Raw genomic sequence first — 3,480 nt, forward strand, 5'->3', positions numbered from 1 at the left:
GAACAAAATATCACGTTATTAAAATACACTACTGGCCATTAAAATTGCTACACAACAAGAAATGCAGATGAAAAACGGGTATTCATTGGACCAATATATTATACTATAATTGACATGTGATTACATTTTCACGCAATTTGGGTGCATTGATCCTGAGAAATCAGTACCCAGAACAAACACCTCTGGCCGTAAAAACGGCCTTGATACGCCTGGGCATTGAGTCAAACAGAGCTCGGATGGCGTGTACAGGTACAGCTGCCCATGCAACTCCAACACGGTAATACAGTTCATCAAGAGTAGTGATTCGCGTATTGTGACGAGCCAGTTGCTCGGCCACCATTGACCAGATATTTTCAGTTGTTGAGACATCTGGAGAATGTGCTGGCCAGGGCAGCAGTCGAACATTTTCTGTATCCAGAAAGGCCCGTACAGGAGCTGTAACATGCGGTCGTGCATTATCCTGCTGAATATAGGGTTTAGCGGGAATCGAATGAAGGGTAGAGCGACGGGTCGTAACACATCTGAAATGTAACGTCCACTGTTCAAAGTGCCGTCAAAGCGAACAAGAGGTGACCGAGACGTGTAACCGATGGCACCCCATAGCATCACGCCGGGTGATACGCCAGTATGGCGATGATGATTACACGCTTCCAACGTGCGTTCACCGCGATGTCGCCAGACACGGATGCGACCATCATGATGCTGTAAACAGAACCTGGATTCATCCGAAAAAATGACGTTTTGCTATTCGTGCACCCAGGTTCGTCGTTGAGAACACCATCGCAGGCGCTCCTGTCTGTGTCGCAGCGTCAAGGGTAACCGCAGCCATGGTCTCCGAGCTGATAGTCCATGCTGCTGCAAACGTCGTCGAACTGTTCGTGCAGATGGTTGTTGTCTTGCAAACGTCCCCATCTGTTGACTCAGGGATCGAGACGTGGCTGCACGATCCGTTACAGCCATGCGGATACGATGCCTGTCATCTCGACTGCTAGTGATACGAGGCCGTTCAGATCCAGGACGGCGTTCCGTATTACCCTCCTGAACCCTCCGATTCCATATGCTGCTAACAGTTATTGGATCTCGACCAACGCAAGCTGCAGTGTCGCGCTACGATAAACCGCAATCGCGATAGGCTACAATTCGACCCTTATGAAAGTCGGAAACGTGATGGTACACATTTCTCCTCCTTACACGAGGCATCACAACAAAGTTTCAGCAGGCAACGCCGGTCAACTGCTGTTTGTGTATGAGAAATCGGTTGGAAACTTTCCTCATGTCAGCACGTTGTAGGTGTCGCCACCGTCGCCAACCTTGTGTGAATGTTGTGAAAAGCTAATCATTTGCGTATCACAGTATCTTCTTCCTGACGGTTAAATTTCGCATCTGTAGCACGTGATCTTCGTGATGTTGCAATTTTAATGGCCAGTAGTGTAGAAACAAAATTAAATCATAATATCCACTTAAATGACTTAAGGAATACTCATACCAAATTAGTGTAAATAAAAAATTTTATCATGAGATAATTGGGAAAAATATGGTGAGCTGTTAAAGTTATTGCATATTTTTGTGTCGTTTAGGCGACTATCATTTATGTTGAGAACCAAGCTAAATTATGAAAAGAGCACTGACCCTGTTAAGGCGTGACACGTTTGGCGCCAAGAAATAGGCGAGTAGGGAGTACCGTTGAGCAGACGCAATTGAAATTTTCGCGCCGTGTTAGCCATGAATGGTGTGTGCATTTTGTCCGCGCTGTTATGACGATGATGTTTGCGGTTGATTCAAAAATTAAAAAGTAGGCAGGTGCCAGTACGGCTCGCACACCGAGGGTTCCGTTCAAACGTAATTATGTATGTAGAGCGTCCATCCACTCTGTAAATCCAGGATCTCGATGATTTCTTCCTGTTATCGACACCGATATTGGCAAGATATTGGTCCCAGGTATTCCAAGACTTGCGAGAATGTTTTAATTTCAAGTCTGATGTCGGATAGCAAATAACCAAACAAATATTTTTTTTTCTTCAGATGCACTGATGAGCCAAAAAAATTGGGCTAGACTTGTGTATTCAAATACAGAGACAAGTAAACAGGCATATTATGGCGCTGCGGCCGGCAAACAGCAAGTGTCCGACGTAGTGGTTACATCAGTTACTGCCGCTACTATGGTACGTTGTTGTAGTTGTGGTCTTCAGTCCTGAGACTGGTTTGATGCAGCTCTCCATGCTACTCTATCCTGTGCAAGCTTCTTCATCTCCCAGTACCTACCGCAGCCTACATCCTTCTGAATCTGCTTAGTGTATTCATCTCTTGGTCTCCCTCTACGATTTTTACCCTCCACGATGCCCTCCAATACTAAATGGGTGATCCCTTGATGCCTCAGAACATGTCCTACCAACCGATCCCTTCTTCTAGTCAAGTTGTGCCACAAACTTCTCTTATCCCCAATTCTGTTCAGTATCTCCTCATTAGTTGTGTGATCTACCCATCTAAACTTCAGCATTCTTCTGTATCACCACATTTCTAAAGCTTCTATTCTCTTCTTGTCCAAACTATTTATCGTCCATGTTTCACATCCATACACGACTACACTCCATACAGATACTTTCAGAAACGACTTCCTGACTCTTAAATCTATACTTGATGTTAACAAATTTCTCTTGTTCAGAAACGCTTTCCTTTCCATTGCCAGTCTACATTTTATATCCTCTCTACTACGACCATCGTCAGTTATTTTGCTCCCCAAATAGCAAAACTCCTTTACTACTTTAAGTGTCTCATTTCCTAATCTAGTCCCCTCAGCATCACCCGACTTAATTCGACTACATTCCATTATCCTCGTTTTGCTTTTGTTGATGTTCATCTTATAACCTCCCTTCAAGACACTATCCATTCCGTTCAACTGCTCTCCCAAGTCCTTTGCTGTCTCTGACAGAATTACAATTTCATCGGCAAACCTCAAAGTTTTTATTTCTTCTCCATGGATTTTAATACCTACTACGAATTTTTCTTTTGTTTCCTTCACTGCTTGCTCAATATACAGATTGAATAACATCGGGGAGAGGCTACAACCCTGTCTTACTCCCTTCCCAACCACTGCTTCCCGCCGGCCGGTGTGGCCGTGCGGTCTAGGCGCTTCAGTCTGGAACCGCGAGACCTCTCCGGTCGCAGGTTCGAATCCTGCCTCGGGCATGGATGTGTGTGATGTTCTTCGGTTAGTTAGGTTTAAGTAGTTCTAAGTTCTAGGGGACTGATGACCACAGATGTTAAGTCCCATAGTGCTCAGAGCCATTTGAACCATTTTGAACCACTGCTTCCCATCCATGTCCCTCGACTCTTATAACTGCCATCTGGTTTCTGTACAAATTGTAAATATCCTTTCGCTCCCTGTATTTTACCCCTGCCACCTTCAGAATTTGAGAGAGAGTATTCCAGGCAACATTGTCAAAAGCTTTCTCCAAGTCTAGAAATGCTAGAAACGTAGGT

Source organism: Schistocerca cancellata, chromosome 10 (assembly GCF_023864275.1).
Source record: "Schistocerca cancellata isolate TAMUIC-IGC-003103 chromosome 10, iqSchCanc2.1, whole genome shotgun sequence".
Taxonomy (NCBI): Eukaryota; Metazoa; Arthropoda; class Insecta; order Orthoptera; family Acrididae; genus Schistocerca; species Schistocerca cancellata.